Source organism: Eubalaena glacialis, chromosome 9 (assembly GCF_028564815.1).
Source record: "Eubalaena glacialis isolate mEubGla1 chromosome 9, mEubGla1.1.hap2.+ XY, whole genome shotgun sequence".
In the NCBI taxonomy this organism is placed as follows: Eukaryota; Metazoa; Chordata; class Mammalia; order Artiodactyla; family Balaenidae; genus Eubalaena; species Eubalaena glacialis.
In genome coordinates this window covers 114,866,953-114,876,925 of record NC_083724.1, presented here as the reverse complement: position 1 = coordinate 114,876,925, position 9,973 = coordinate 114,866,953, and the positions used below count along the sequence as shown (strand labels likewise).

The window sequence follows — 9,973 nt, the reverse complement described above, 5'->3', positions numbered from 1 at the left end:
ACATTCTCAGGAGGAAATTCCACCATACTCCTGCCAACCAATGCTAAATTTGAATTCAAATTTCTTTGATGTCCTGTTCTGGGTGACTTTCTTTTCTTCCTTCTCCTTTACATTGAAGGTATAACCCATTGAAGTCCCAGCTTTATGCAGAGATCTATTACATTCTCCAACTGATGTTGACCTTAGGGTTAGTCTCTTGTCCCCCAAATATGGTGCTGTCTCCAGGGCTCAGCAAAAAAACCTCTTAGAGCAGAAGCTGGTATTGGTGCTGCTTTATCGCCAATGTTTCTTGCTTTCACTTTGTTTTTGACTTTTGTTGGTAAGATCATGCCAGTTCAGCAATACAAACACAAAGGTGATTTTTATATATAATCCGGCATTTTAACTGCTTACATTGGGAGGGTCGTTGAAAGTACCTAATCTCCCAACTGCTGGAAATGTAAGTTCCCCATTTTCTCTCCAATCCACTCCATGCTGGCCCCCCTCCCACTCTATTTAAGTTGTTCTTTTCAATAACCTCCACGTTGTCAAGTCAAATGATCTTCCTCCGTCATCACCTTATTTGATCTTTAAGCATCATTTGACTGGTTTAACGACTCCCTCCTTTATAAAACACTTCTCTCCTGGCTTCTCTAACACGTTCCCTGGATATTCTTATTTCACTGGCTTCTCCTTCTCAGTCTCCTTTCCTGACCTTTTGTCTTCTACACAACTTCTCCTCTCTATCCAGTCTTCTCCAAGGTGATCTCATATAAACTGATGGCTTTAAATCCTACCTATATCTTGATGATTCTCACATTTCTATCTCAGGCCAAAATCTCAACCTGAGCTCTAGACTTATATCCAACTGCTTACTTGGCATCTTCACTTGGATAACTAATAGTCACTTTAAACCTAATCTGTCCAAAACAGAGCTCTTGATTTTCCCCTTCAGCATCTATTCTTCCTCCAGTTTTCTCCACCTTAGGAAGTGGCCCCTACTCCACCTCACTGCTATAGCCAAAGAACTAAGAGTCATCTTTCATCGTCCCCTTTTCCTCAACTATCACATCCAATGTTTAAGACATCCTGAATCTTCCCTTTTCTGTCCATCTCTACAACTACCATCTGAGTCCTAGTCATCATTATCTCTAACCTGTACTAATGCAATTGCTTTTTTATTGGTTTCCCTGTGTGCATTCTTGATTTTCATAATCCATCTTCACAGAGCTACCAGAATAATTTTTTAAAAAGGAAAATTAGGTCGTGTTAATCACTTAATTAAAATGCTTCAATGGCACTCTTTTGCACTTTGAACAAAATCCATATTCTTTACCAAGACCTTTAAGCCTCTCCCTCCAGGACAGTCTTAGTCTTATAACACTTATTACTATCTGAAATTAATCCATTAATGTCTTCACTTATTTATTGTCTGCCTCCCCCCTTTAGATTCAAAATTTTGATTACAGAACTAAAACAGAACTGCCTGTTTTGTTCCCTGCCATAACCTCAGCAATTAATAGGTGATTAATAAATTCCTATCGATTGGATCTTTCATACTCTATAAAGTTCTCTGAACGCCCAGTCTTCGTGGCAGAAGTAACTTCTTCCACATTTGTGCTCAAATAACACTTTGAACACATCAGTATTACAGTCCTCATGTGGTGAAAAGCTTATCTCCTTACTAGAGTGTGAACTTTACAGGAGTATAAATCATGACATTTTCTTCTTTGAGTTCCTAGGGTCTTACTACCTGGTAAGGAGTAGGTAGACAAATGAGTGTTTACTGAATAAATGAATGAATTAATTCATGCTAATGAATGGTCACAGAGACTTGAAAGATCATTTTCTAAAATTACTTTCATCAACAGACAAGAAAAACAATATGAATATAACCCTCGGCTCTGGAAAAACAACTAAAACTGTGACAGCTAAAACAAGTTTATAGTTAAATATGCCATGTCTCTGCCAAAGAACTCCTACCAATGGATAGGACAAAAGAGAGGAAGAAAAGGACTTCTGGATTAAAGGTGTAGTTTGTTCTCCTCTGAATTTGCTGACCAATTTTAGTGCTGCAGCAATGGCTCCAGAAACAAGCCAATTTCTGGCAGCCACATGGCCCACATAATCTTTGGAATTTTCAGAAATGCTTATCATTAAGGGAATCTCTCCTTGCTTTGTGGTAAGGGTTCATTTGGAATCTACTATATTGATGGCTAAGGGCACAGGTATTACCCCTGTCCTCAGGATTCTTACCAACAGTTCCCTTAAACTGGCTCAACCAAAGCCCAACCTGTTGCCAGAGAACAATGTCCCTTCGTCTACCCTTGCAGCCACCAGGACTTGTGGGAAACCGGAAGCTTGCATATAGATATTAGTCATGGATCTAGTCCCTGTATTCAGCAAACACTTTTCTAGCAAATCCGGTGCCAAAAAATTCTTAAAATAAAACTGTACATGCTTCATTGATTCACTTCATGTGAAGTGTTTAAATGCTTCTATTGTATTTATTATTGTTCAGTAGCTCACCTAATATTATTTGAAGTTGATGAAGACTTTCCATTAGCCCCTTAGGGCCTTTAGTTTTGCGCTAAGAGATAGTGAAAAGGGCTCAACATAATTTTTCAGCAGCAAAATAGAAGATAGTGACTAATCAGTACCTTAGCAAAAACCTTTTGCTATTTTCAAAATACTTTTGAGTGCCTGCTTAGTTTTGTGTTGATTTCTTTTTTTAAATAAATGGATTTGTATATAACGCTCTTTTTTGAATGCATGTGGAGTACCCAGAGACCAGGTGGTAAAGCTGTGTTCCTTACCTTTTTAATTCTTGGCACACCTGAAAATCTCGACATTCTCCCGAGGCTCCTCTCATGTTCTGCTCCTTATCTCCTTCTGACAAACGGGTGGGTACACTGGTGGGAGTGTGGGGTTGATAAAAACATATGCTTGATTAGCAGAGAAAAATGAAGAGCAGTGTTTAAAAGAGGAGGAAAGTAGGATGGAAGAGAGGATAAAAGGAGAAATGGGAATAAAAAGAAAACTGGAAAATAATGGTGAAAATAAATGAAGAATAAAATTGGAAGAAGGGCACCAGGGACTGATTGCTCTTATTAATCTCAGTACCTCCAACCTATCCCAGCCACCTCAGCTGTCTGTTCCATGGCAACTGGCCAGCTCTCTGAAACGTTTCTCGTCCCTAATGGACTCCTTGGGCCATTTTCCATTACTCACTTGTTCATTGCTTACACTTTGCAGATGTGCAAGTGTGAGGCTGAATATATTAGTCTTCTATTGTTGCTCTAACAAATTACCCTAAATTTAGGGGCTTAAGCAACACAAACTTATTATCTTCTGTAAGTCTGACATGGATCTCACAGGGCTAAAATGAAGATGTCAGCAGTTCCTTTAGGAAGACTTTTGGGGAGTGTTAATTTCCTTGATCATTTTGGTTGTTGGCCGACTTCAAAATGACATGGAAGGCCTTACAGAGTAGTAAGCTTCCTGTTACTGAAATCATTCAAGCCGAGGCTTATAAAAGATGGTGCTGAAGGATTTTTGCACTGGGTTGGAAGTTGGACCTTATGATTTCTAAGGTCCCTTCCAACTAAACACTGTACGATCTAGGCAAAAAACTCTAATAGCAGTTTAAATCCTGATCTGCTGTCCTGTGTGTGAAAAAAAAAAAAAAAATCAACTGATTTGCTTACGTGCGTAGGATTTTCTATTGGGAAATTGATACAGATACTTTAATGTATTCATTTTTTCCCTTATTATGTGCCTAGTGGCGGTATATATTGAGAATATAATAATGAACAGAGATGGGACTCATGTATATCAACAAGATAAGTGTGAAAGAGATACAATACAGAATGGTGTGTTTATATATTTCTATATTCCAGATTAGTGTGGATCCTGTTATTATGAATGAAAAAATTAGTAATTAGAAGAACATAAAATATGAAACCTAATTTTAAAATAGCAGCGTAGGGGCGGGGGCCGATGGGGCCTGGCGGACAGGCTGCGACGGGGCTGGACTCGCCTGGACGCGGGTGTGCTGGGCTGTGAGGGGGTGAAGCGGGCTCTGCGACCCGCCGGGGATGGGCCAGCCCTGGTCTGGCGGGGCCGAGCCAGAGGCGAGGGCGGCGCGGGGGCCAGGCCTGTCAGGCGGGCGGCCCTGGGACTGAGTCGCTTCAGGTCGTGACCAGCCTTTGAAAAAGGAGAAACCCAAATGGAAAAGCGATTATCCATGACAGATGGACAACTGCTCAGCAAGAGAGATGAATTTTGGGATACTGCACCAGCTTTTGAAGGCTGTAAAGAGATTTGGGATGCCTTGAAGGCTGCAGCACATGCTTTTGAAAGCAACGATCATAACCTGGCACAGGCAATCACTGATGGTGCGAACATAACGTTACCACATGGTGCGCTTACAGAGTGCTATGATGAACTGGGGAATAGGCACCAGCTTCCAGTCTATTGCGTGGCACCACCAATCAACATGATAGAGGTAAAGAGCAACACAGAGACTCTGGATATTCCTGAGCCACCACCCAATTCTGGGTATGAATCTCAGCTCCGTCTGCACCGTTCCACCAGCAAGGACTCAACCCTGTGGTCCACGGCACAGACACACTGTACCACATGAAGAGGCGGCTACATGCAAGCAGAAAGAGTGGAACCGGGTAGTCAGCGGTGGTTCTTTTCTGGCAGACCTCTCACTGACAAAATGAAGTTGGAAGACCTGAAGATCGCAAAGGACTATGTTGTACAGGTTATAATGAGCCAACCTTTGCAAAACCCAACACCAGTTGAGAACTGAACTGGTCCTGTTGGCTGTCCCCAGATCCCTCCTGCTCCTTTTTATTGCTGTCGTTATCATTTCCTACTCTACGGTGTGAAATTTATTTTCACTGCTCTGAATTCCATATGAATGGATTCAGTTCTGAGGAATTACCAGTGAAAAATTCCATCTGTGATGGAGACCAACAAAAATAATTAATAAAACATAAAGAGCCAGCCTTTGAGACTCATGTAATTACAGTTTCTAATTCGAGAGGCACTTAAGAAATAGATAACCATTTATTTTAAAATACCCAACAACTATGTAATGGCTGTAAATGATTTGGACTGTAAATAGAACACTGCATTCATGAAGAACAGCACACCAAGCACCTGTCAATACAGAATTCTTAAAAAATAAATCAAATTTCTGGAAATCATCAATAAGTTATAAAACTTGAGCTTTTTAAAATGGAAACTGAAAGGAGCAGTACTTGAGGTTCGCTTCTTTTCTGGTCTTAATTCCTTGCTTGATTAATATTTAGCCATAAAGGAGTAGAGACCAGCAAATTGTGTTTCAGTATTGCTTTCCCTATCCCCATATGTTGAGCTCCTTATTTACATTCACACTAAATTTTGGTGCCTTCCAGCACGTTGGTGGCAGGCACCTTTCTGGAACACTAGGCAATAATTTAGTCAGTGCATTCAGATCTCTGACTTCCAACTGATACTTAGTTGAAAAGTCTATTTTCCTCTTGCTGCATAGGTATTTTGAAATGTCTATATAATGAAGCTGTTTCATATCCAGGCTTAGAAGGTCACTACTATGTAATACCTTCATTGATCTACCTACTCTGTTTAGAACTTCTCAGAGCTAACTGTACCCACAAATGCGTGGATACAAAGGCCAGGAAATGCACAGAATCAAGTACAGCTGTTCCCACTGTAGGATAATAAAGTAATTATCTCTTCTCCCCCAGTTTGCAGGAAGGGTGTAAGGAAAACCCATTCTATCTGTGCCTGGGAGAATTGTGGCTACCTTCAATCTTTTAGAAAAAATTTCAACTTATAATTTGCTAGTGTGAAAGATTTACTGACATCAATTAAACATCGGCAGTGAGACCAAATGATGATACGTTGCTTTATACTTTAGTGCTTTCCATAGTTCACTGTTACCTACAGTTGTGATGGATGAGAATTTTCCTCTCTCATCTTTCCTAGCAAAAAGGCAAATTAAGAAGCATCTGCAGATTTTATCAGAGGACGAAAAATTTGGTGAGATAACCTGATTCTTCTGTACTAGGACTGGAATAAAGCTGCCAAGGATTATATTTAATTTGGAGCCTTTTCAAAGCTGGTTCCATAAGTGAGAAAGGGGCTACCACATGACCTCTGAACCCCTGAGAATCCATGAGATGGAAAAGTAGAGGCAAGAAGGCATTTACGTTGTTCTCAAATGAGAAATAATCAAACCTCCACACCTATTTTGGATGTGAAGCACCATTATTAATTTTAATGGCAAAATGAAACTGCTATTTAGTTTAAATGTAATGTTTAAAATAGTATTGCATTTCCTATAGCCTGATTACACATATCTATAATTGTAACATATCATGTTTCTGAGAGCTTTAACTACCTCTCTTTTTTATGCAATCATTTTAAAGATTGTGGCTACATTTAATTTAGGTTTACTGACAATTGAATCTAAATTCAAGAGGCGACAACAGCATTAATTCCAAAGGAGTATTTTTATACATGGAGGTGGAGGTATGCGAGGGTATTTCAATATAATGCCCCGTCATCACAATGTTTCCTTATTAATTTGTGTGCCACATTGAACAGCAACATCTCTCAAAGGTTGTCAACTGGAGGAAAAAAAGTGTTCAAATCTATTTTTCTTAAGTAAATTTGGTAATATAATAAAGAAAAATAAAAATAGCAGTGTAATATGTTAAATAGAGTCTAGAAGATGAGGTAGAAAACTATACTCAGTCAGGTACTAATGACAAAATACAGAACAAATCATTTAATTTTATTACAAATTTCCAATTTATAACCAAAATATACAACCACTACATTTAAAATCAGTTTATACACTCACAGTTAAAGTGCTAAGTAAAAACACTTACAAAAACTGACATCAGTCTACTGTAAACAAAATAAATCTACAAGAGCAGAGTGCAAAGCACATCCAGCTAATGTGAAAGTACATTTCATGCTCTAATCAAGCGCACTTGTCCTATACAGAGCTCAACAGTAACTTCTCCACTCATCTGGAAAAGAATGAACGATTTTAAATACATAAAAAAGAAACATGAAGAACTAATGCCACAAAATACAAGTCTTTATTAGCATAAACAGTTTCTAACTAGATGTTTATATGATAAAGCAAGATTAAAATTTTAGAATCAATTTTAGAATCACCTCATCAACTTAATTCAGATTAGGGTTTGAAAACTAAATTGCTAAGTGCCAGCTGTTTAAGAATAATAGTTTTTGAAAATAATGAAAAACGAATATCCTTTCTACCTTTATATCTCTTGAAAAAAAGAGAAGGTGGTGGTCATTGCTGATAACAGTAAAATGAGGAAAGACTTTTTTTTAAAACAAGAATGGACAGTGCCCATCTGTAAATTTAATATCAAGGAGCAGAGCTGGAAGACAGGCCTAGCTGAAGGTAGGGTAGACAGAGCCTGAAACACAGACAGCCTTAGAAGAGCGTGGGTGAAGGATATCTAGGATGTTCCAGACACAGCCTTTGAACTGAAAAACATGAGATCAGCAAGGCCCCGACTTCATATGACGCATAAAAAAGAAATGACTAGCTCCTTTCTTCAAGGTCACTGAAAATATACAGCACTTTCAGTCATCACATGGGTTCAGGGAAAGAGGAGCAGATTCCCAAGTTAGGTCATTTAAATGATATCTCCTGTCTCAAAATAGTTCCACCAACACTAAATTATTTCCACTTTTAAAGCTTAATATTCTACTAACTGATAGTAATCTGTGCTAACAACAATGTATTTGTTTGTTTTTAAGAGAGGTGAAAGGGCTATAGTCACTAACACTTTATGCCAAACCAAGACCCCTAGATTAATACTGGAGTGCACTAGGTCAGCTCTTGTTGGCTATCTGTTACCCTTATTATTCACAAAAATATTATTTATATGAGGAGATGTAGTATGACTTTGGAACAACGCAATCTGCAACCTTCTAGAACATAGCTCTATTTAAAATTGGGGATTTCCTGTGTAGGAGCTTCTTAATTTTATATGCTTTTTTATACTCATATATTTTAATTCTTACAACCTGAAACCTACGCATAAAGAAAATCTTTAAATGGCACTTTAAGGCAAATTTGTTGACTACATAATAGTATTCATTATTTTAGAATGCCTATCAAGAAGATAAAATTCTATAGCTGGCAAAATTTGAGTCCATATTAGATATTGGGTGGGGAGGGGAGTTATTTTGCCTCTAAATGATATTTAGATGTATGACAATATTTCAGTAATGAAAGCTTAAAAACGACATACAGATTTAATGAAAGGCGTATGTAACTTACGTATTCCCAAAAGATATTTGCTTCAATTACTGAAGTCATTTTGATTAAACATCTTTGAAAACTGGGCAATTTAACAGCAAAACAAAGCAGAATTTTCTTGATAGACCTATGGTTATCTGTAGTTTGAGTTTCCTTCATAAAGCCTCTGGTAGGTTGATTAAAAGAGTTGAAATGGGAAGTCATTACATCTGTTCTAAAGGATCTTTGTTTGGTTGTTTCTTGAATATATATTATGAAATTGTTAACATTTGATCAACAAAACCAGCAACTTCACACAGCTCAGAATAATACTATCCAACTATGACCATGTAATGTGAATCTCCTTGGGCTGATTCTCAGAAAGAACAGTCCATCTATGGAAGACTTTTCTGCTGAGATGACTGTGATAACCTAATATATACAATACTGTACAACATTAAGAAAATAAGACAAAACAAAAAAAGTCTCAAAAAAAAAGCTCACATTAAATAAATGTGAGCTTCAGGTATCGTATATTACAGAAAGTGAAATAACTATTAACTATAATAAATTGTAGACATATATACTTACATAAATAATATCCCCAATTCACTAACAGATTAAAGTACAGCGAAGTTGGTATTTTTCTAATTTAAAAAGTTTAAATTAGAAGAAACAGTTTCCATAGCTCTTTCAAATAAAAATAAGACAATTTAATAGCTTTTGAGTGTCAAATGAACTTTTCTTTTTGGGACTGGGAGTAAGGGATTGTGGTGTTGCTATCTTTATCATGCCAAAGTAAATTTCTAAACTGCAGTCACTCCTTCACATATGCAATACATTTAAACTGCAATGAAAAAATAAAACTCTCGAAAACAGAATTTGGCATTTCTCAAAATAAAAGCAGAAAAGTTGTTTTAAGTTGGTATTAAAGATCTGTGAAATGGGATAATTTTAGAGAAATTAACTTTTTAAAAAGATGAATGATAAAGAATTCAGATTTACTATGATAATTCACAAGCTAAGGTAAAAATAGCATCTGATGACAAGAATTTCCAGACTAATATTTTCAAATCAGAGTCCTTTTCATGATTAAAAAAATAATTTTAAGTTCACATATAAAGAAAACACAATATTTTCAAGTACATAAACACCTCAGCTCAGTGTAAAGAACTACTGTGTTGATCTTGTCTCAGATATATAGAATTATTTCATATTAAATCTTTCTGCCAACAAGAGTAGTTCAAAGAAAAATTATCTGAGGCAGGACTAAGGGAGGGAGACAGGGAAGACATAAACTTCCTTTTCAAAACTGGGGGAGGGGATAAGTAGGTAGAGAAATAGAAGAATAGTGGATGTTTAAATATAAATTAAATCACCCTAGGATTATCTGTTTTATCTTATAGAATATCCGATTATCAAAACCCAGAAAATACTCAATGAAATGTTTAGACCTCAGACTCAAGCTTAACAAATGTAATATCAAAACATGCAGAGACAGAGAACTGAAAATAAAGTTGTTGTTTTTAGCAGGCAGTTAAAATAACATTGTAATACAGGCATGTCTGAATGAGAGAAGCTGGGCATCTAATTTAATTTCTGGAAGTCAGGAGAGTTGTCTGATCCAGTGAACTGACCAAAGACAAGGAATCAAGTACAGCCAAAGAAATCACACCAGAAACCAGTACACCT

At 37.2% G+C, this 9,973-nt stretch overlaps 1 pseudogene; it reads left to right on the top strand.

Annotated features, from left to right (window-relative positions):
* The first annotated feature begins 4,225 nt into the window (after positions 1-4,225).
* On the top strand, positions 4,226-4,830 carry LOC133097544 (ubiquitin domain-containing protein 2-like; annotated as a pseudogene).
* The last annotated feature ends 5,143 nt before the right edge of the window (positions 4,831-9,973 follow it).